General features: G+C 43.8%; 1 protein-coding gene across 1 annotated transcript in view; it reads right to left on the bottom strand.

The window, feature by feature from the left end:
- kcnb2b (potassium voltage-gated channel subfamily B member 2b) overlaps nucleotides 1-24,916 on the bottom strand; it is an 81,152-nt gene that overhangs the window by 7,146 nt on the left and 49,090 nt on the right. The window lies entirely within an intron of this gene.

Below are 24,916 nucleotides of genomic sequence, written 5' to 3'. Positions count from 1 at the left end.
ATTTTATCGCCTTACAAAAGCAGTAAGTACTCCTTATCTTTTTTTCAATCTTTGAATAGACTTTGTAATACTACATATAATAAATTTACAAGGGAGACCTAGCCAAGAAAACAGCTCAATAAATTACATTATACAATATACATTAAGGGACATCAACAATAGACTGTATGACAAAGCATACCAATGGTAATTCCAATAGCAGTGTATGTAAAATATCTGGGAGTTCATATGCAACCAGTTTTAGCTACAACAAACAAAATGCTGAAAAGCATTTTTTTTCGGAACAGTGTTGCAACACTTTAAATGTCAGATAAACTTTCTAACAATATTTTGATGACGACTGACTAATTCCTGTGACTGTTTACATTACTAACATTTTCATCCAGGGTATGGCAGCCTTTGATACCAGTTTGGGCAATGAGAGATTTGAGATAGCGGAATGTAGATTCACTTTGATGGAACCATGAACAGCAGCTGGCCCAATGATATAAAGTAAGATAAATAAATAAATAAATAAAACCTTGGCCAAGAATGGCATGTACAATTCCTCGCATGGGCTCTGGATGTGAATACAGAAGCACTCGGCCCGCATTACAAGCAAAGGGACAGAATGAAGCGACAGGGAGGGCAGGGGATTAATGGACGACAGCAAATGAACGAGCGAGCGAAACTGGGGGTGGGGGGGGGGGGTTAGTGCCCTTTCAGCACCTATTGACTGGATGCCACTGGTGCTTATCGTCTCTGCGCACTGTGCGGGTCAAAGACAAGATCGGCTGCATCTGTTTACCCGCATCTGAGAGGGGCTTGATTCAGCGGAGCACACACAAGCACCGCCTTCATCACACATAGAAAGCTCTGTCTTGGAGCAGGTAGTAAATTTTGCAAAATAAAAGAATGCACAGTACTTTGACATTGGCTTTTTTTAACCCCCTCCACAGGAAATGGCCATGGTTGTTCACCACTGTGTTAACCACTAAAAAAAGCACTATTCTATTATACCAGGGTCCTTGTGACATGGTCGTTGCATCTGCCCCAGTGCATTATTGCCTCTCCATTATCTGTGCCTTCTGTTGGAGTGTAATCCCTCATAACAATGATTATCACAACTCCTTATTTTCAAGTATGAAAGAAGGTAAGACAGACTGACGGAGGCAAAAGTGAATTACTGACGTTAGACACAGATGAGATATTTACAGAGTACATATAAATGTGCAATTTGGATTAAGGGTGCTTCAAGTACAGGATTACAGGCTTGGTTTATATTCATTTCTACGGGGAATTTATTTGTACTTTTCTGTAAATATAACACACACAGCAAGTGATGCAACATAAATATAGGTGACCTCAGTTGGATTTCAAATATGTGATGAAATTCTAAACAAGCAAAGCCGTGCACGTCATTCATTGTGTAATAATTGTTAATGCTGTTAATCATCACATGGCTGTCACAGACAAAATTATGCTTATCTGAATATCGGCACATTGCACTCACAGCTGGGTCGACACCAAAAAGACCTGTACTGTGAACGATACATATTCAGCAGCTGCCACTTCACTGTAAATTTTACGGCTCAGCTATGAATGATTTTCTAAAATAATTTCAACACCACACACGTGGGCATAAACTGTAATAACATAATTTGCTTGTACTGATGAACAACAAGACAAGCCGCTTCCTGCAACCCACAGCGGAGTCAATGGACATGATCACACGTGCAGCCAGTAACTGATGTAGCCTACTGTAATCGCTGGCTCTAAAGAGTCTTGGCTAGAGAGACATCTCTCTTACATTCACGCTGTTCCCTAAATGACGGGGAACAGAAATCCAATTAATCTGCCGGCGTCAGAAAGTCAGTGTCCGCGTGTGGCCTGGCCCACAATCTTTATGTTGACTAAGCAGGAAAACAATAAAGCAGATTCTTAGGTGAATATTGGCACCAGCAAACTAGGCCTGCAGTGAGAGGACTAGCATTCCGGCTCCCTCAAACCCTCCCCACCAAAACTTTGACCTGGGCTGAAATTTATGCGGTGAAAGCTGCGATCCTCGTTTCACCTCGCCGCGGTAAAGACCGAGCAATTTCAGAGAGCCCGCGGCATGCAGCCGAACCTGAATGCAGAGGGAGAAATGAGCTACAAAACACCTGCTGCTGGTCGGATCCCTCCTCATAGTTACTGCTTCCACGATGCAGAGGTTTCACTGCACAGAAGAACGCAGCACTGCTGCTATATCTGCCATGTTAACAAACCAGTTGGCACAAAAGCTGATGGCTAGAAGTATTTATTTCATGAGAAATTTGGAGACCTGGACTCATTGTAGAAAACAGCATAATGGACGTCAATAAGGTACCATTTTGCATCCTATTATAAACTTATATAATGCAGGTTATAAAAAATAACACATACATAGTGTATAGACCATAGGTATTTTGTGTTAATGCACTGCCAAATGGTGAAGATGTAAGATACTTCATCAGCATATCAAGATACTCCAAAAACATAACTAAAAAAAAGAAAAACACACGCCAAATACTAAACTTTAACAGTACTTAATCTTTTCCGAGTGCAACAGAACGCCCAAGCTCCCCTTAAGAGAGAGTGAGCCGCGAGGTTAGCATAGTAATGTACACTGCTTAGTGCAAACCCATTAGCAGCATTAGCAGGCACTTGCGATGATCTGAGAACACTGTACTGTCACCTATGACCCTCAGTCTCATCCTCCAGCAAACAGGGAACAAAAGTCAAAGGCAGACTATTATGTTATTTCCACTTCTAAATCAGGTTCTCTTTTATATATAATTTTTACAAAGAGGACAATTTCTTCAACACACACATGCACAAATGCAAGGACACACACACACAATACTAACAAGTGATTTCTTTTGTCTTTGACATTCACCTTGTTTCCACGAACCATTTAGACGTGGCTTGCATTAACCTTCCTTAATTAACTGGGATTTGGTAAGAGGATCAATTACAGCGAATGGCTCTCCTTGCACATGATCTGCATCCATGACAGCCACGGATACTGTGAGCTTCCAGTCCACTGTTCCTAATCTCCCAAGAAAGAACTGACCCAACTGACCTGGGATCAGCCTGCCAGGACCTCTGTTCGGATGACTCAATTATGCTAATGGCTCAGAAAAGTGTCTCTTCTGTCACTTCACCGCCCGTCACAGTCTGCATGTCAAAGCCCTTCTCACGATGGCGTCTGCAACACTGGCGCACGACTAGCATGTTTCTAGCCACCAGTGTGAACAGAAACAAAAGAAAATATGGGTTGGTAAATATTACAAACTACCAAGGGAAAAAAAAATTCTGAACTGCGAGAGGGGTAGAAATACCTGCTCACCTGTACAAATGAACAGGTCTCTAAAGTCATCACATTTCCTGTCTTACGCAAATATTTCTTGAGTCACCCACCATCAAATTGACCGTATTAACCTTCTGAGTAGGCCTGGCAGCACTCTGTTCTAATGGCCCAGGGATTTTTTTTTCTTGGCCTGTTTTCATAAAGTCAGAGTCATCGGAGCTGGGTGAGGGAAGACTGGTTCAGGCAGGAAGATAATGACTTGTTAACAGTTGTTCTGATGAGCTGCTACATGCTCTTAAAGTTAAAAGACAGTGCCCATCCTGGCCCTGGTGAAAATGGTGATGTATAGCTTCAGTATGCCTCTTTGTATAGCCTATATATGTGTTATAATTTCTTAAATGAACGCTGTGGTATTATGGAATACATAAAATATATAAGGCATCAGAAGATTTATAATGGGACAGAGGGAGAAGAAATTACAAATGAAAATATTGCCTCAATTCTCTTTTTAAGCGCTGATTCTTTGTTTGCACATTGTAATCACTAAATCTCTTCCGTTCACTGATGAGCAGACAATAAGATGAAACTACAATCTCAATAAGTGGAAAAAATACAGAACAAGAACATCATCAGATAATTTCCAGACAAAAATGGTTATGTGGTGACAAAGTGAAAAACTGCCATTCTCGTGATTACAGTGCTCCGTCCCCAGGGCCAGCCTTAATAGTTTGTCCGATCAACCTTGTAATTGTTTGAGCCTGACTGTATTTTTGACTGCAGCACCTCGGCCACACGGTTTGAATGCAGCTTCTGAGACTTGGCTTGGTTGCCAGTGGGATGCTCACCAGAGTCTTAACAGCTTGTCAGCAGAGACAAGCCCGGAGGCACCGCGGGTTACTCCCCCAATGCACCGGCGTGGCCCCATCCGGAGAAAAATGACTTGTACCACAGCAGCGCCTGTCTATCAGCCTGGGGAGGCTATTGATTGTGTACACATCACATTATGGACACTGCCAGGAGTAAGCACTGCCAAGCACATATTGATCAACCACTTTGTACATTTATGGGCTTGATGCACCTTGAGTTATCCACTTCGCTGCCCCTCCCCACGTCATCAGATCGTGGCTGGATAAATTGAACTATTTCTCAGGTATGGTAATTTTCTGCTGTGGAATCAATTCCCATGATTACAGCTATGCTAATGGGAATTGATCACCTGCTATAGCCTCCGTCTATCCAGCCGAAACAGTCTGTATGTGATGATGCTACCTACATAGGTTTTTGGAAATAATGCTGTGCTAATTTGTATCCTTGGGTTTCCAGATATTTAGCTCCTGTGCAGCTTCCTGTTGTCATAGCGTGACGCTATCGAATCTTATCTTTCTGCACCCGAATATTAAGCACACTGAAATGCACATTCTTAATTCCACATTTATCTCAGCAGCACGTTTTAAGTTTGACTAAAAATGTAGAGTGGTATAAATTAGGGCTTTAAGTCTGCCACTGCAAATTTTATTATTCATGAGCAAATGGCCTCAGAAACACCAGTATGATTCAAGCTAAATTGTTCTGGCAGACAGGAGGGTCAGGATCATACACTTGCATAATGCTGGGGTGGCCACCACTGTCCGCAATTACACTTTCACTATTCTCTTCCATTACTGGAATATTGACCACAAAGTTGTCCTAACATGGCTTTACCGAAACATGTCTATACCATTCATTAACTCTTCCAGCAGAGTCTAGGATGGGATGACTTTTCAAATGAACACAGCTGGCAAAGACTACTGGTCAATTAAACCAAAATGTTTTATCCACATAGCATACATTCTCAGAGTTCCAAAAAGACTAGTTCAATGGCAGATGTGATTACTTCATATGTACATTGTTTTGTATCAATAGGTAATATAAGTAAAATAAAGAAAGATACTATCAAAATGTTAGATATCATGCTAATTACCTTTTCCCTTTTTGTTATACTTAAAAGTATCAAAGGGAGCACTATAAAGTTTTAGCATTTTAGTAATCTTTGCCCAATGATATTTAAAGAGATGGTCAATTATTCTAACAAAGTCAACAAGCTGTTCATTTTACTTTGGCAACACACAATTTAATCAATAATTACTGTGGATCCGTCGCATTAATCTTGGACTTGGCGGGTTTGCATTGTTACCATACGGGGTGGGAAGAGTGACACTTGCAGTGGAATTTGTGACAGCTCTATCAGTCATACTGGCTGTAACATAATGGATGCTAAAGACTTGTGGTCACATCTTTCCTCCTGCAACATAACACTTTTGGATACAGTACTGAAATATTACATTCACCATCTTCTTCTTAAACAGAAATCGCATTGCTAATTGAGAAATAGCACACGTGTGTAGATTCCAACCCAAGTCATGCAGCAATGGCGAAGAGCCTCGAGGTCCTCACTACAATTTAGAGGAATCTAGCTCCATTGCAATCACAAAGCTTAGCGTACAGCATCATTCTCAATAAAAAGAACATTTCTTATGCATACAACAGACTTTGAATACTTGTTCATTAGTTTATGTTGCAGATATGAACAAGTCCTAGAGAGATGTTCAAGTAAGCTATACACGTGCCACTGTGGGTCTATTGACTGTAGTATGAAATTGGGAGAAGGGTGGAGTTTCCTCTTATTCCCAGCATGTTCCCCTCAGCTGCATGTGAGGAGACTACCCACACACACACACACACATGCGCACACACACACATACACACACACACACACACACAGCATTCCTCCTGGACTGTTCAGCTCCCTCTGTACTATTAAAACCAAAACAGCTGTGTCAGCTACTAAAACTTCTCTTCACCTGCTGGCCTATAAAAATCAAAAATACAATAAAGCTTTTTTTTTTGTCTGAAAGGTACACAATTTCTTTAGGTACACAATTACTTGTATGCATAAGTTAACATTAACTTTAACCTTCACAAAGGATAGTTAAAGCTGGGTGATTAGCTAGATAGATGGTACATAACTGATCTTGCCCTTGATCGAGTGTCATATTTAAAGTGTCTCTGAGAAGGAAAACGTAAATGTAAAAAAAACGCTACCACCTAGTCATAGGCTTCAGGAGACTCCAAGAAGCAAAATGTAGATAAGGTAGCAAAATCACACAAGTTTTTCAGCAAAACTACATACATGTACATGTCACATTTTGCTGATATGTTAGGGAAACATTGAAAAGAAAAAAAAAGAAAACACCACAAAAAACCTGGTCTTTTCCATGTCAAGCATAGTACCTACATTACAAGAAAGTGTGTACATTTCACATCCCAATGATGATGTGGTGTTCTGCTGAGCAGAAATTGAGGAGTTCAATTCAAGGTCAAGAGCTGTTAGAGAAATCATCCCGTTGGTAGGATTGATAGGAATTGGTATTACATATTTCTACCAGAAGCTAACTTACTGGACTCTCTTCTGTGCAACGCCAATTCAAGCTCAGCAAGGAAGTTGAAGGGTGATTTTGGAAATGAGCTACACAGAGAATATCACAGGAAATAAATGATTGGCTGGTGTTTTCAATAGGCTGTGAAATTGCACTGCACTATGCACTATGCACTATGTTGCACTGCACGTGATAAAACAGCAGTCTTTACATGTTGCATAATTTGTGCTGGATCCTGCCGGGAAACAATTCAGAACCTCTCAGTTTTGGACTGTTTGTGTGGATCCGGCACCTCTCGACGAGGGAAAAAACGCAATAACAAATGTCAATGATGGCAGAATTTACTGGTCTGCAATTGCTTCCCGCAGGTTCATAATCTCCACCCCCAACCCACCGGTTCATGATGACAGTCTTCAATTTCACCCCCCACGATCACAATATCAACCCCACACTCCCCAGGTCTGCTGTCATAATCTCACCCCCCCGCCACCCACCCCTCCGCCCCGACCATGACCACTATCTCACCTTCAAAATCAAGCACCTCCTCATTTACAAATTAAACACTGGCCTTCACTCTAATTACTAGTGGAACTGCATTAGCATCACATAGAATAAAAATGAACACTAAAGCACAGTTGGATTATTACAGACAAGACCATAAAGTAAAGCGCTTGGAAAGGGGGAGGGGAGCGCCCAGTCCGTGTCATTTTCGTCATCCTCAGTCTGAGGTTTAAATCAATCTCCACCTTGAGACGAGAGGCACGGTTAGCAACATCGTGTCCAGCTGCGTGAGCTCATGGGATATGAAAGGAATCTTAATGAATAACCAATTCACTCCCACTCGCCAGCGTGGCTTCCGCTATAATTTGCACGCATAATTATTCCATCTTATTCCAGCGCCAAGTATCTCAGCTTGTCTCGGTGCTCCATCATTGAAAAGAAAACAGGATTGTGGGGAGGCAGAACGGAACACCATGGGGCCGGTGTACTGACGCAGCGGTGTCTGTGAGTCTGTGAGCGGCCGATGTTTACAGGTCCCTGGGTCCTGGCGAAATCGCAGCCTGAGGTAGGAAACGGAGAACCTCTCGATCACTGACATCTCCTGCTGCCCACTCCGGGTGCTTCCATTTTAAAAGACACGAAAACCTCACAAGTGAAGCGCGATCTGTGCATCGCCCCATCTTCTTTCAGGGCCTATTCGGCCTATTTCAAGCTTGGATTACATTTGAAGAATACCGATTTTTTTTTTGAAGGGAGTGGGGTGAGGAAAGAGAGGCTCTATGAAATATTCACCAAGCGCAGAGTGTGAACGCATTTGCCCAAACACACTCTCACAAACCGGGCGAATGAGCGGTATGCTCTGCCCAGTTCTGCGTTTCAAAGTATTCTGGCCCAGGCAGTACACTCCAGACACCGGAGGGAAAAAAAAAAACTACGAATACTGTTGCTTATTATTTTAAGTATGCCAATGCTAGTCAGCTACATTTTGTAGTAAATCAAAGTAAAATGATATAAAATGTAGCACCTCAGATTCTATGTGATCCAGTGTAGATAACATCAGTGTAGAGCAACACATTTCTGAATGGGCACAATTTCCCGAAGCCAAGCAAATCGACGTCATTCAAGGGCCTTGTGTTGATTATGACCAGCGTGTTAGTCACTGGATCGCCCGGAGCTGCATGCGGCTCTCTGACACAGCTGTGGCTGTAGAGAACGCGACAAAGAAACCTTGAAAAGAAACACCTTCCTGGTATTTTTACCGTGATTTCTGCGTAAGATCCGCACAGCTGGGTGAGTCACACAAAACAAACGGGAGCTGCACAATCTTCAATGTCACGCATGAGCAATTCATTTCGCTCTGTAACTTTAACCTTGATGAAAATTAAATAGCTCCCTCCTTCCAATCAAGAATATTGATGTGGGTTTATTTTTAGGCTCAGCCAGGAGCCCTGACTGTGCGAAGACCAAATTAGAAATCGCGTTGCCTGCGCTATACACTGTAACATATCCTCATATCTGGACAGTAGAGTTCTCTTCAGAGGGAAAATAAACCACGCAAAAGAACAGTCTGTATATTACAAAACAAAAATAACACTTTCTGTTTAACTCTATTAACGCTATTAAATATAAAATATGTGACAGTGCAGACTGGTGAATAGATTCAGCAATTTTTTTCAAGTAGGGAGGCCCTATGATTTGATTTCTTTGTGCATAGTCCAGGCAGAGTCAAATCGGTTGGGCTGCCATTCTCAGCATTAGCCGTGGATGCGCAGTTATGATATGGAAATATCTGGAAATGAAACGATTAGGAGGGAGATCCGATTATGGCCGTTCCACTCCTGCCCCTATGTTTCCAGTACTTCAGACACAGAGGCTGCCCGTCAGCCCCGTCCAATCACTGCTCCCGAAGCCACTTTCTGACGTTTATGACACAGATGTTGCCATGAAGAAAAGGAGCAGGTTTTATCGTGTCCTTCTGATGTGTCCTTTAGCATGCATTAGGGGTCGGGGGAGGCTGCGGGGTGGGGGCGGATCTCCACGGGAACAAAGCAGACTGCTAAAATATGCTGGCCATCAGGAACAAGTGCCTTCCATTTCTCCCAATGTCCGGAAGGGTGTAGGTGTGTCATTTTCTCTGCTTTTGTGCCACCAAGTACCTCAGCGTCAGAGTGCCTCATACATAGAGCTTTGACTGGAATTAGTCTATGCATGGTGACTGCTCATCTTTGACTGTCCACAGACAGCACTCAGCTGATCCCGCATGGCTCACAGTGAACTGTTATTTTGTTAAGGAAACAGTACATTTGTCCAGCCTCATTTGCTCTTTGCTAATATGTTGACGTACAACACTTAGCCTGTGTGCATTACTGAGCTGATTAAAGCTGCAATGCTGCTAAATCTTGAAAAGAGATAGCAGGGCATAACCTGCGCTAATTATAATGCAGGCAGGACTAGTGTAAGTGGAGCCCTTCATTCCCATCAATGCCTTCTTATGTTGATTTCCAACTGCAGTTCCTGTGGTGCAGTTTCCAACACACAAGAAGCTCAATTCATCTGCCTGTGATGAGGCTGCGCTTCCTGACACACACACACACACAAACAGAAGACTAGGTGTTAATATTCATAAGGTATCTAGCATATAACCCTGCAGCCATGCTCTCCTCTGCATGCATTTACACACACACAAGCACACACACACACAAAAACAAAAACAAAAACACACACAAGCACAAGCACACACACGCACATGCACACACACACACACACGCACAAGCACACGCACACACACATACACAGACAACAAAAGGATTCCTCTCCATCGTGACCTGCTAAATTAGATTGTAGAGCGATTGTAGAGAAAGTTGCTTTGAAAAAATGAAGCGATTTAGCATTTTACTTAGGCGGTAGCTAGTCTTGGTTTGAAAAGAGAAAAGCAGCTATCCTCATGATATTTATGCACGCTAAGTGACCTGTTTAATAGGCACATCCTCCAGATGAAGATGCCCTCCCTCCTCACAGCCTCCCCCATTCTCTGCCCTCCTCCTCATCTGAGCACCCTACCATCCAGCCATTTTATGTAACCATGGATGCGATTCACCCCTACCAGGCTAACCGTTTCACAGGGTTCAGATTTTAGCACTGTTTATTAGCGCCAGTGTTTGGCATGTCCTGCAAGTCCTCTATGATCTAGCGAGGGCCATCAGAAAAGCCTTCGTGTTTGTGACCTAAGTGCTGTCATCTCCTTGTGCGGAGGGGAGCTTGTTTTCTCTCTGTCTCGCGTAGAATAAATGGAGGCTTTTTCCGTGAGGCTTGTTGTCTGATTGCTGCATCACAGCCGTCTTTCGACAGTATGAGCCTTCGGTGCACAGAAGGCCAATGCAGAAGGCTTGCTGCTGTCAGTGCTGTAGAGGGGCTGTCCCCCACCCCCCCTTGCAGCCAGAAAATATGATGTGCAAAGCCAAGCCCCCAAGTTCCGGAACACAATATATCATCCAACACCCCCCCCGCCCCCCTCCAACCACCACCACTTTCACCAACCACCATAAAACAAGCACGGTATTTGAAGAATAACCAGCTGAAGTGTGTGCTATGGTATATGACAGCCAACAGCAAAAATTTACTGCACGATCCTGGAAAGGCAAGGATGGAAAAATGAAATACCTGATCTGGAGCACTGCAGAAACTCCACCCAGAGAGCTTACATAAGATGCTTTGTTTTATTGCCCCCCCCGATCCCAGCATCTTACACAAAATGAAAGAATATATCAAATGACACTTGTTTGCTGAATGTTTATGTGAGAACACTTTTGTTGCCTCGTGGTATTCTACAGAAGAATCTTGCATGCAAAAACGCAACATTATCTGTCATCGGTGCTGCTCTAACGTCATTGAGAGAAGAATGTTGGAAAAGTCATTGATAACACATCTCCAAACAGAGTATAAATAATGAATGAAAATGGCGTTCATATTATGTAATTTTGAAGCCTGATGTCAGCATTCTCCTGTGACCCAAGACCTTGAACGCAAGCCCTAGCTGTGTCTCCGCAGAGACCAGAGGATCTTCTCTCTGGTACCTCTGTCCTCAGGAGCAACACCATCTCAAGCTGAGGAAACAGACAGCAGCTTCTCTGAGGGAGAAGTCATCCTGGAACGTCCGTCGACTCGGGGTGGTAACGTTGGTTAATGTGGCGGGGGATGTGGGGGGGGGGTGAGAGGAGGGTGGGGCATAGAGTGTACATAAGAACTGGAAAAGGTAGGAGGGGCCAGGCGGGGAAGCCTAGGAAGTAACTGGAAACAGGAAACAGCCTCTACTGCGCATGCTTGAGAGCAAAAGTGCTTGCTGCCCATTTAATTCAATGATAAAATCCAAGCTGATTTAACAACCAAAGTCCAATTTTTGTGATCATAAATTTCATTATGTGCAGTTTCTGAAACAATGGTTGTTTTGGTCCAGAAGTCTTGGGAAAATATTAATTTAAATGTGCATATTTTATTACATAATGGATATTTTTCAATCTGCTTTTCCTATGAAACGTAACGTCCGTCAATCGATTTAAAAAATACCACCGAGGACGTTTTATTTTGCCTTCAACAGTCTGATATTCCCCATTCACTCTAATGGGAGTTCCAATGTATTGCCCTCAACACGCGCAGTACAGGCTTGCTTCCGGGACTTCACAAGCTTAGGTTAGCTGAAGGTGCGTTTGCCTGTGTAGTTAAATATACACGTATATGGGGTGGGGGTGATGAGAGGAGGAGGGTGGTGGGGAAGGTGGGGGTTGGGGGATGTCGCGAAGGGAAGACACGCTCGGCGTGTTGATTGACTCCCTTTAAAGGCGCTCATTTGAACGCTGCCGATGGGTTTTTCGGAGCGCGTGGGAGGGCGAGATGAACTTGTCTTGGATTCCGTTCCCCTGTAATTTTCTCCGCAGCACGGTGGTGGGAAGTGCCGGGAAGGGAACCACCAGGGCTTTCATTAGCTCCCTATAATACTGCATGTAGAACAGCTCTTCCTCTCAGCAAGCCTCAAGCCTGCCAAGACAACTGGTAGTGATGTGGGAGTTAAGCGACAGTGCCTCTCCTGAAAACACTCACTTTATAAATGCCGGGGGATAATAGCCTATTAAAGGATGGACTGCGTATGCATTAATGCCGGTCAGTTGACTATTTAACACATTAGCGAATGTAGGTAATTGACATTCGGGGAAAGATTTTGATAATGAAAATGCACCGCAGAGTATGGATTCACTGTTTCAGGACGGACGTCCTTGCTGCATGTTTTGAACATTGCCAAGCAACCAACTCTGCACGACTGTGATTGATTTTCCCCTCTAACACAATAGCCCAAATCCCGACCAAAATAAAACAACAACAAAAAAACAGAATTGTAACCATTTTAGGGATGCATTAACATTCCATCAAGACGTGTCTGTGCATGCTCCTCTGACATCCAGGAGAGGGAGCTCTCCCCCTCAAAGGCCCAGGAGCTTAGCCCTGCGTGAGAAAGACTGATATCCCTGTTTCTAGAGCTCATTACATACACAATATCTGCTTTCAGCATAGCATGGGCTTAATCACAGATACAGGTGAAATATAGTTACCTCGGGTTCAAGGACAGAGATCAGATTTTCTTAATCTTCCGTTTCTCTGCAAGACCAGTTAAAAGGGCACTGGGTGAATGATTGCATTTCAGACATTGAATTAGATAAGAGGCACTAATCTTTTTTTCCACAGCCACACGTGGTTCAAGCTAAACACTACTTTTACACATGTGTGAACTAAACGGGAACTGCACTTCAATAGCCAGCCTAGGAATGTATTATATTTGCTAGGCAGAAAACATGCAAGCACATCATGCTAAGAGCAGCATGCAAACAGAGAAGCCCTGCTCTGAAGATCAGTACAGTACAAGAACACAGAGTACAGACAACACTCTGGTTTAGAACCTTGAGCTAAAGACCCCTCTTGAAATCCTCTATTGCGGCTGAAGTTCCTCTTGACTCAGCTTGACATCTCTAGCCGTGAGCTATGAAGGGGAACCCCAGGGACTGCCGCATCCATGCATTGCAATGCTGTTGTGCACGTGGTCTCCATGGAAACCAGTCTGACGGATTCCCCATTCAGTGTGCTGAAGATTGACGTTGCGAGTTCAGAAATTATGGGAGGAGAAGGTGATGGTTTTGAAAAGAAAAAAAAAAAGACTTTTTGTGTGACTGCTGCTTTGAAAGAGGTGCTTGATTGAACCCCTTAATAGTAATCTGAGAAATACAAACCATTGCACTGTAAGTGTGCCAGTCTTTTGTATTTAATGTATTTTATTTAGCATTTTGCCTGAACTACTATTGACAACAATGACTAATGAAACAATCTTGAAACAGTCACTGACTTTAAAACAATCCATAAGCACTAGAGTTCTGCTCACTCACAACGGAGCAGATGATTAAATTTCATTTCGGTATTGTGTTAAGCAGGAATCAATGCCTCGCAAAAAAAAACAGCAAAGGAAATACGACAGGCAGACGTTACAGAAATAAAATGAAAAATGCATGAAGGAGGGAGCAGTCGATGGAGAGGGCAAAAGCTATTGCGCAACCATGGAAAGAAACAGACCCCTCGGTGGGAACTGTAATGGCATTGTTCCTGCAGCGTGCAAAAGTGTGTGAAAGTCAATCCTAGCGGGAGGAGCAGCAGAAGATGGCTGCCGTGGCTTACAGGAGTAGCGGTGTCCTTTTGCTTCATGGGGATTCCCCGTTAATTAACCCAAACGAATATGCCTGCACCAGAGGATTTATGAACCAGAGGACAATATAGGGAAGCTAAGGCATTGATCATGCAGTTAACATTTAAAAAGACAGGGCCAGTCTGCACTCACGTGCATAGGAGCTGTAGCATTAACCCTCATTCATTGTATTTGACGGGGGAATTATCGGCGGACACCAGAGAGCTGCATCGGCATTCCTGAAGAACCTCAGCCCCCGCATGGGGGTTTAGCACCGAAAACGTTCCGCGAAGTAGTACCAGATTATTCGATGATACTTCCTGCGGGGAAAGAATGAGTAACCGCTTATAAACTGTTTATATCCTTACTATAGATAGAAAGCAAATCCTATTAGAATTATCCTGCGCTGTCCTCAGACGGAACGCACAGGGCGAAGGATTCCTGAAGCTCCGCCGTCTGTGCCACTCGACTGGCAACGGGAGCGAAGCGCCAGGCCCTGGCACCCGTGGGCGGCGGGCACTGGGGGAGGGGGGAGCAAATCCAGCAGAGCGGTCTGCCTGAGCGGCACCACGGTGCCGCAGGCCAGCGCGGGCCTGAGCTGGGCGGCGCCGGCTGCCTGGCGGGTCTCCTGGCGCTACAGGCGCTAACAGGAGGAAGCGCCCCGTGAAGGCCGGCGGGCCGAGCAGCTGGCGGCGAGCGGCGTGGGGCAGCGGCGACCGGACGTGTGGGGGGGCTCACAGTGCGCCGTGCCCACTGTCAGCCCCGCGGGAAATCTGTACACCCCCCCCGCCCCCAGACAGATCAGGACTTCATTAATTCTCCAGCAATAATGAGCTGCCACTGAACAAAGAGAGAAGAAAAAACTTACTGCCCCACTGCTTCAAAAAGTACTGCCTTTTGCTCCAAATCAACTTTTGAACATGACTACAGAGGGCTTTTCATTTTGTGTAGTAATCAGGTTTTTCACCCCAAAGGAGAATATAGCAGCCCCCAGAAGCTGTTGACTGTTTTTAACAATACACACAATTCAAATGCATGTCAGCCTCTGAAATGTTCAGATGTTCAGATTTTCGATTGGCAGGGATTTAGTGAAAATGGAGTAAGTAATGCAGTATCGCTACTGTGGAGCTAACATCCTCAGGCAAAGCAAAACACGGGCAGAGTGTAACACAAACTGCCTTGATTTATTAGTGTTATTATACAGGCACGCCGGAACTTAATAGTCCTACCCTCCTTTTGCTGTGTTGCATTTTTCAGATGCTCATAAAAATAAAATGCAAAAAGTAAAGAATAAAAAAAATGAATTTATGTTTTACAAGGAACAGAAAGGAGCGCGCAGGAGTCCCTTCTGGAAGCGCGAACATTAACAGGAAGGAAGGCTGCAGAGAGGGTGTTTCCCCGAATGTGATTAGTGGACTAGCATCTCACTTTCACTGAGCGGAGAGAGAGAGAGAGAGAGAGAGAGGCGGCTGTTATAGGGACGGATTGCCAGGTTCCGTCCCCAGCGCCCGTCCTGGAAAACACAATCAGGCTCGCAAGGCAGCGTTGGGTTTCACCTTTAAGTGCACATTCCTCCGCAAACTATTTTCAGTCGAATTCCCACGGCGCCCCCTTTCATGTTTCCCGGTTATAAAATAGCCCGCACCGCGACTTCTGGGACAGCAGCCTCCGGTACGGCGCTAGTTACACGATACGGCGCTGTCATACCCCGGACTTCTCCGGCCGGCTCCGCGAACATTAACCCGTTAGCCACGGGCTCAAACGGGCTCCTTCTGTTCGCATTCCCTTCCCCAATCGCAGAGGCCGATATTGAAACTGCGGTGGCGTCAAGCGGTGGCAGGCGTCAGCTGCACGCGAGCACAGTCTCCTCCCTACCCCGGCCTTCTCTGCCCACACGCTACAGCTCGCACATGTCGGCGGCCAGGCTAAATCGCTAGTGTCACTGCATGACGACGTGCCTGCAGTCGACCATGCTAAACGAGAAAACAACACAGCCACACTGGCCTGTTATATGCCGAACACGACTGGCATCCTAAAAATAGACCAGCTCAAACTAAATGCTTCTAACTGAACTGGTAAAAAAAAATGGTAATGGTAAATAAATAACTTGTTAGGTAATCCTTATTTTCCAAAATGCTTAATATGAAACGTAACTGAGCTTTTCAATGAATTGAAATTTCAGGTACATTCAGTGTAAGCAGTTTATTAAATCAACTGTCGCATGCTTTTTCTTTTTTTCTTGGGAAAATGGCTGGTGCTTAAGCCCACAATCATTTATCATAATGCTTTTTTGCTAGGACTAAATGCAGGAAGGCTATCTACATAATGTTAATGCACAATTTAATGACTGAATACTATTGACAAATACTGGCTCAGTATTAATCACATAGCTTTTAGATCTGGGCCCATTAGATTGAATTTCTAATGAGCAGGATTAGCGGGCTCTTATATATACTGATGACCTTTCGGGCCTTCTTCACCATCTGCAGTTCGCATCATTATTGCAGGACATACAGCAGCAGGATCATTCTGGAAAGCTCCAAATAAATTCTGCGCATTGATTCTTTTCATTAAGTCTGACATGACCAACAAGACAGCAGCTTTCCCAAAATCACACACTCAGCGCTCCCGGTGTTAATTGAGACGTTCCTTTTGTAGTTGTTGAGAATTCCACGGACGTTTTCTCACAAACGGTTTACAGAAAGAGCGGCGGATGGCGGTCAGGCCCAAACGTCTCATGCCGACGGCGATGCGTCACTGTGTTCATCTCGATGGCGCAGCGCAGCGCACCCTTCGCGCGCTGTAAAAAGATTGGCGCTCTGCCGCGTGCCGTGAGGAGGGCCAGGATTAGCCGCGGTCGGCGCGCGGTACAGGGATTGTCCCAGGCACGCTGGAACGACAGCCCCGTCTGGAGGTGTCAGCGAGCGGGGGGCAGGGGGCAGGGGGCGTGGGGGAGGGCCCCCCGGGGGGCCTGACCTCCAAACACAGGAACAGAATGGGCGTAATGGCCACGCCCGGACCCAAAGGCGAGCCTCCTCGCCCTCCGGCTGGGGCCGCCACGTCTCATCCAATCGCTGACTGATAATTCCATCCCGGGCAGCTGGGAAGCGCCTTCCGGAATATTCACTGGGCGGCACGCTCTCAGCACCTCAGCCAGGATATGGAACCGCAACGGAGAAGTGCACTTTGTTGACAAGAGAAGTCCCACAACAGTTGTCACATGAACAGCAGAGGCTTTAACCTTGGCACACCCGTCAGATTCCGTTCCAGCGCCATTTCCATTCCATCAGACACAACGAAAACAAGAGGCGGTCTGCAGGCTCGCACTGGCCACCCTACACCCAAGACAAACACCCCCGTAGCACAGACTGATGATAGTCACACTTAATGCCACACCTAAATTTAATGTCGCAGCAGAGCAGAGCAGGTATGTCCATTTTTTGAAAAATTCTAAATACTTTTCACCCCTGCAGAGGGAGTAATCACTGTAATAAAGAAAGGGAGTAGCAACAATCTTATTTTGGCAAACATATTTAGAGCACAGTTTACCATAGCCTGCCCCACAAATGGCAAAATGGCCTCCTGGATAGCATAAGCACACACACACACACACACATGCACGCCGACATGCACGCACACACACACACCCACACACGCACTAATGCTTTGCTAAGTACTCTTCCAAGACATCATTGATTAAGTAGCAGTTGTTTTTTCTTTCTGCAGGGTAGGTGCTCCTGCAGAGAGGCCACAGGCACCTTGAGGAATAAATCATCGATTACAGGGAACAAATGACCAATTAAAGAGGAACATGTGACCAAAACTGGGAAGAGTTTATAATAGTCAGATGCTCAATCACTCTCCATTATTTATTCCAGTGGAAACTGTAAGCCCTCCTATACCATGAGCCAACATGCTGCCATGAGCTATGCTGTTAATGTATATACTGTAGGTCTTATTTTATCAAAGCGGGGAGTTGGCAAACCTATGGAACCATCATAACTATGTCCTATATAATTATCCAGAACATCAATATGACTCTAATAATGTTGTATTCAACATCAGAGTTTATCCAGCCTTGCCAAGTCTCAAGTAACTATCTGCTGTTCCATATTATTAAAGGATGCACATAATCCATATACCATCCGAGTAATTCATTTTGCATTCTGTCACTCCCCCACAAAATCTTCATTTTTCATAGGTGGGTAATTTATGCGAAAGGAAAACACGCTCACAGACATCCACTGTTTCCCAGGGGAGGGGAGTACAGTGGGGCTGTTTAGAAAGGCTGGTAGTCAGGTACTTTTTGAAGAGGATGGACAGACAACAGAGCAGATAAATACAGCTCTCTCTCTCACACACACACACACACACACACAGGCCCCTCCCCCCCCTTCATTGATCACAGGGGGGAGAAGTTCCCCCAGCTTGTAGAGTCTGCACAGCAGCCCACATCCACAGGGGCTTTGAACAGTAGAACAGTGACTACATTATCACTCTCCCTGGACACCCCAATCTCCCTCCTGCATACCAGACTACCTGCTCAAACAGGTGCTTCATATCTTCCCTGCATTCACGATCTGCACATCTGCATATTCTAGCTAGTGCCCCCCAACCTACTTGTTTGAAGTTTTTCCAGGGCTTATTCATGACCTGAATTTCGCAGACATAAGAATAAACTGACTAAGCAACAGCCGGCATTCCCAGCCCCTCCCCGCGGGACGTGGTGTGCTGCAGTTTTGTGGCCGCGTTTAAATCTCAGCTAACTTTTAAAAGAGCTCATTTCAGCCTGAGAAACATTTAAAATGGTATCAAATTACCTGAATAATTGAGGCTGAAAGTGTGTATTTAAAGAGCGGAGAGGGTTCTGTAATCCCCCAGAAGAACGAGGCTCACGCAATGACTTATAAAAACAAAGAGCTGGTGCTAAGCAGATACTGTTGACTCAAATTATACTTACATTAGAATGCACTACACATAGCAAAGAGCAGTTGCTAGAATGACACCGCACTTACATGCAAGATTAATTTCAAATGAGAAAAACACAGAAGCAGCAGTAAAATGTGTAGCATAATTGTATAATTTCTGCATATTTTGACCACTACAGTGTCATTGCTCCCTTTAGTGTGCGCCACACTTCCAATACGGAAACACAGTCCTTTCTAAGGGGCAAACACCAGGGATAACTGCCTGTTGTGGCAGTATAAATTTGCTGACGAGATGGATCTAAGTGATCCAGTACACAAGTTGCCATGAAAGGAAGATGAGGGAAGCCATTAATTTGTGCCTCCTAGCGTTCCTCTTGAAACTGTGTCCTCTTTCAGGTATTTTCGCAGAGATAACTGAACCACAAAATGCTTAAAAGGCAAAAAAGAGAACTGTGGGCTTGACCTTTCCTCTTGTGATGGTGCGTGTCGGAACAAAGGATATTTCTGTGTGCGTGGGCAGCAGGGATGTTAAACTGGCAGCGATGGTTTCACTTAAATCTCACTTGAAAAAAAAAAAGTTTAATCCCTGCCCTCTTCAAGATTTTCTACCATATACTTCTTATGAATATACTTTGGGGCTATGTTAAAGAACAGAACCAAAGATATTTGTTCACAACCAGTCAGAACTACCTCTCTTTTCAAAGGTTAAAGACAAAGAGTGGGCGACCATTCAGGGCTATGCTGGCTCTTGGCCGTTACACAGCCTGAAGAGAATGGTGGGATAATATATACCATAAAAACAATATTTTAACAACAACAACAGGCCCCCATAACCCAGGACAGCTGCAGTGACTGACACACATCAGCGAGGTCATATAATTCACAAGCAGTTCAGTGGGTGAAGAGGGAACCTCCTATTTCTTCTTTATGACTGTCATGACGACTGAGCTGGCCAAGTCTGCAACGATTACAACAAGGTTATGACAAGCAGGAAAGGATGAGAAAGAGAGAGAGAATACGTGTGCTGACTGAGGTTGATGGCATCATACAAGCAATATAACAAGAAAGAAAGGGTGGAAGGACAGACGGGGAGAGAGAGAGAGAGAGCGAGAGCAAATGCACAAGACCAAAGAGAGAGAGAGAAGAAATGAGATTGCTATCCTTATCTTCGGATCTGTACAAATGCAGTTACACAAGTAGGGATCTGGATATGGAGATATGCCCTCTGATGACACAGACAGCACAGGCCTCATTATGCGACAACCCTGAGATTATCAGCCTTTCAAGCTATGCTAAAGGAAAGCACAGTTGGTGGAAATTTTAAAGGCTTTACCTCACCTTTGTCCCTGAATGTTCACATTAATTTGAGTTCAGTCACTTGGAGGAAGTAGTTTCCTGGATATTAACTGACTTACCATGATTGAGTAGACAACCATTATAGAATATATTAGTGCTATAGAAGTGGTCCAAGTTGCTTCGTGTTCTGTATCTAGGGAAATATATATCAAACTGTCTGGCTCATGAGCCAAACTTCTTTTACAAGGGCTTGGTCATAATTAGTATATAATACATTGCTACAGTAATAGCTTTGCTCTTGGTCTTAAATGAGCAAGATAATACAGGGATATTTAGTTTATTGCTTCAATAACAAAAACAGACTAAAACACTTGGAGCATAAATATTCTAAATGGGGTATCAGCTTATTAGTTCCACACTGAAAAAATCATGATTAGGCTGTAATACACAACAACTGAGGTAAAGGTGTATTGTGCACAATTCTTATTTTATACACATATTTTTAATAAAAGATAACATAATGTAAAATTTGGTGACAATTGTAATTGTAAAAATTCAATACACTGAAATACAATCGTCGAATGTAAAGGTGAAAAAACAAAAGAATTCATGAGCACTGGTGGGAAAAGTTGGCCCCATTCCAACTTTATTATGAAATATTTACATTCTTCCATTAGAGCTCAGACCGGCTTGCGGAACGACTGGTGCCTGTGTGGGCAGCTGGAGGTCAGTATTCAGGGCCCCAGCAGAGGCATGCAGTCATTACATGGGATGTCTGCCACACAGCTGATGAGGCTGGGCATACCAGGCAGACTGTGTCCCACCCTCCCAGTGGGGTGCTATGCCCCGTTATGCATCGCCCCGTGGGGCTCCCAATCGCAGTCGACACTGACAACATCGGAATCTGAATCCAGACTGTCAGGTGCATCTCTGAAACAAGAACTAGCACTTTAGCTGATGTGTTAGGGAACCAATAATACTTCTTGATTGGCAAGAACTTTGTTCAGTTCTGTCACACAATTATAGTTCCACGGGACACATAATAGCTTACATTTTCAAGAATGGATTTCTCCCCAATAGCAGATTAGTCAGCTCCAAAATGGGCTGAGTAACTGTACGAGTAAGATTTATCAGTGAAATTAAAAGGCTTTACCCAAAAGGCTATTAAACTGTCAAACATGTATGAGAAAACAAATCCTCTGGGAACATCTAGTTGAGTTTGGATGTAATGTGGTATTGACTGTTTTATTCATCCATTCAAAGAACGGAATGTTAAGAGGAGTGAAAAGGAATTTAGCAAACCGGCGTATAATATGCTACCTGGTAATAGCATCACGCAAAATGGAGAAATTCAGCAGGTGGTGGAGAAATGAAGTCATTTCAGCATGACAGCTGTTTTCCGACTGACATGACCCACATGGAGAAGCATTATGCAAAAAGGAAATGGGTCACCATTGCAGTAGGTGGTCTGCAAGTGAGGCTTCCGCATTCATGAACACATAGACGTCTTGCATTTTTTGCACTGCATCCGCTGCGCATTCAGGGACTGCACCCTTACTGCCCTTCACCAATAGCAAACACGGAGCAATCCGATGTCCCCCTGACATGCACCCTTTAACCACACAAGGAGCAATGGGCATTGTCTGCTCTTGCCATAGCTCACATTATGCAATGCTTCTACCATGGCCAGATTGCAGCCTTTCATTTGACTTGCTACATGGTTTCCTGGGAAGAGGTAATTAGTGTCAAGAACAAATTTGTTGTTGCTAACAAGCCTGCAAACCACAGTAGTATAGATGAAAAAAAAAGAGAGAAAACTGCTCGTATTCACTTGCTGGGCAGCACCGAAAACAAGATATTCTACATCTTTTCATCATGAATCAACATACCAGATGCTGGGTCTTTGACAAGGGTATGTCCACACAGTCCATAAGACACCACAAATCCTTCCTTTCAAAATTCAAAATAGTTAAAGATAAACATTTTATCAAGGCAATAAAAAGGACTGCTGCATGGGATTTCAACAAAAGCAAACAGGCTGAGAAGAATAAACAAACAACCTACCATATAAAACCTTTTTAAAAAATACAGCCCAGTATATTAACAAAAGGCATTAGAAAAATATGACATATGATTTACTGTTAGGAAATTACGATGAAATTATTCTGGCTGCAGACCTGACCTCTGACCTTCCTGTACTGTTTAAGAGTATTAGATTAACTCATTTGAATTTTGATTAGGCTACAATATTACACAGCAGTACAGCTTTGCCATTTTTGACAGGGGCTTGCACAATCAGATTTCTCTAATCCACACTGAGATCCCTGAGAAAAATACAGAAATATTTCCTGCTGGTATGGTGCCACTGCAGCATTAATGCTCTGATTTCACCCCCCCCCCCCCCAAACACACACAGTATACATACTTATACTAAAATCTTGAGTTCACTCACTTTATTCGTTCACTCACATTGTGGTGGACAGAAGATGATAATGGACCTTGCTGAAATTCTAAAATCAAAGCCAGAGCTCTGCAAGGTTTTCCTTGCATTAAAAATAATAATTTGCAGGTTCCTCAATGCAGTCATCCCCTGTATCTATTTATATTTGGTGCTATTTGTAGTGCAAATGTGTCATTTTTAAAACACCCTTTCTTCTATTGTCTGAGTAAGAAGCTTTCATTTGGACTTTGTAAACAGAGGTGGACTGGCCTTTGTTGACGGCACCTGTTTGCGATTCAGCAACCTGCTAATTTAAATATTGCTTTAAAGAAATGCCAATAAGCAACATTTAAACTTTTGATATAATGAAAATTAATTTACATTTGAAGCCCCACTAATGCATTAGCACTGAGGCCTGTAATGGTAGACAGAAAAGTAATGACAAAAGAATACAAAATCAGAATTTCTTCAATGGACTTGTGTTAATCAAATTTCATTTTAGCACTCCATACAAGTCAGACAAAGATCTAGAGACCTTTCAGTGAACCCAGAGGGAAGTGAAATGCTCAAAGTGGTGCTGTTTCAAAAAACCAATTGAGATAAAAATGGTCACACAATCCACAAGCTTTTCTGAAATATATGTTGTTCAATGCAAGTACTGTGCAATTTAATAAGCAGCTACTGCATCTTGCTAACAGATTACATGTTGGTGCCCTTCCCTGAGATACGGGCAGCATCGTGTTAAACTTACCAGATCGCAAAGCCTGTTATCTCAGATTAAAGTAACAGAGAGAAATCTTCTTTTTTGGCCAATTACATGCAAATGGTGATTTACCAAAAATAAATCAAAATTAAGGTCAATCTCTTCAACATGAGTCACTGAATTTGGCTCGTCTTCTCGAGACCAGCCAAACAATACACACAAAATTACTGTGCGTTTGTTATGCTGCCTGGCATGATCCACAGACCCGAGTCCCTTATGCTTTCTCATTAGTTGCACTAGAAAATGATTGTAATGGTTGTTGTTTGTTCAAAACCGAAACTGAAAAGTAATGGTGGCCTTGAGTAACCCCTTGGCAATTCGTTTTGGGTTCTCAGTGAAATGTGTGTTATTAGTTTCTTAGTGTACCTCTGTGTAAACTCGCTGTCTAGATTTGCCACTGTTTGGATGACTGGTGGGTGGGGGGGTGTGGAGGGGGTGGGGGTGTGGGGGGGGCTGCTGGTGGAGAGTGTGCCAGACAGCTGTGCCGGCTCGGGTAACCTGTGATCTGTGCAACGACAAAGTCCTTGGAACATCTGGCTGCAGGGAGCTAAGCAGATTAACTGCAAGATCAGGACTCCCCTCAGTTAGCTTTACTGGCTGCTAGGCTCTGCTAGCGTCACTGTGCAGTTCCATGCCGCCGGCTGTGACGAGCAGCCCGACTGATGATGCACGAGTGTTGGCAGACGGCAATACTGTGACACCGGGACCTCGCTTGTGGAATTTTCCCCAAACAGTTTGAATTTACTGTTAGCACTCAGAGGGAAAAATGTTGGAGGAAATTATGGAAACTTTAGCTCGATAAGCCAAACAAAAAACTTCCAGCGGACAAATCACTTTCGATGAACACGGCGAATGGAATGAAAACAAAAACTGCCTAATGGCTTTCCATAGAGGCTTTACCCCAGCCATATCCCTCAGCTACTTTTACAGGTGTAACATTTATACACCATGCAATCATATAACGAGAGAGAAAAATGTAGTTAATGTGCAAGAACAATACATTGCATACATTTTTGCTTAACTGCCTTTCATTTATCCTGGAAAGACTATGCCCTTTTGTTGTTCCTTTTGAAGATACCCTGGCAGCATTAAGGGTGACAGGCTCTTGCAGAAGGCTGCAGGAGAACAGGATAAGGGAGAGATGCTGGGTGACTTGTCTGTGAGGGAAACAAGGGCTAGGGTGAAATCTGAAGGTGAGTACCTGTTTCTGTGGATTTATACTTTTGATCCATCCTGCACATTTCATGGTCACATAATTACCTTTGGACTAAGGAACTCAATACCACCTTCAATGATATATGAATCTACAAAAGTCAATGTCAATCTGATTAAACACAAACTTTTCAAAATTGCAACAAAAAAAGGTCAACCTACACATGGCTGAAACCAAAACTTATAACCAGATATAACTTATAATTTATAACCAACAACATATAACCAGATTAAGAAATGATATGCCCCTGAACCATATTTAATCTAATTTTTGCCAAGAAGTCCTTGTAAGCCAAATTTATAACTGGATATCCATCTACAATCCTGGGAGT

Source organism: Anguilla rostrata, chromosome 4 (genome assembly GCF_018555375.3).
Source record: "Anguilla rostrata isolate EN2019 chromosome 4, ASM1855537v3, whole genome shotgun sequence".
In the NCBI taxonomy this organism is placed as follows: Eukaryota; Metazoa; Chordata; class Actinopteri; order Anguilliformes; family Anguillidae; genus Anguilla; species Anguilla rostrata.
Note: the sequence above shows the minus strand (reverse complement) of the source record. Positions and strands in the feature narration are given on the sequence as shown.